The following is a 460-nucleotide window of genomic DNA, read 5'->3' as shown; positions in this document are numbered from 1 at the left end:
CAAAGGGCGGTTGCGCGGACGGCGGTGGTGACGGCGGCGGCAAAGGGCGGCGGCGCGGACGGCGGTGGTGGCGGCGGCGTGGACGGTGGTGGGGTGGAGGCAAAGGGCGGCGGCGCAGACCCGAACTACTTCTCCCCCGCGCATCCACTCCCGGCCGCCGCGGCCGCTTGCATCTCGGCGAGCGAGCGATGAATTGGGTGGTGTTCTGCGGGCGATGGCAAGAGCAGGGGAGGAGGCAGAGGATTGGTTTGGTTTAATAGAGTTTTTTTTTGTAAATACGAAGCGTTTTCAAGGTTTCACTTTAAAAAGGGACCGCGGGTTGATTGCCTAAAAACCACAGGGACCTTTTTGTAAAAGCGCCGCGACAGTGAACCCGGAGACCCAATCCGTGCTTTATTATTAGGGAGAGACTAGTACAAATGCCCGTGCGTTGCACCGGGCTATAAAAGGGGAACAACGT

Source organism: Triticum aestivum, unplaced genomic scaffold (genome assembly GCF_018294505.1).
Source record: "Triticum aestivum cultivar Chinese Spring unplaced genomic scaffold, IWGSC CS RefSeq v2.1 scaffold81523, whole genome shotgun sequence".
Taxonomy (NCBI): Eukaryota; Viridiplantae; Streptophyta; class Magnoliopsida; order Poales; family Poaceae; genus Triticum; species Triticum aestivum.
Note: the sequence above shows the minus strand (reverse complement) of the source record.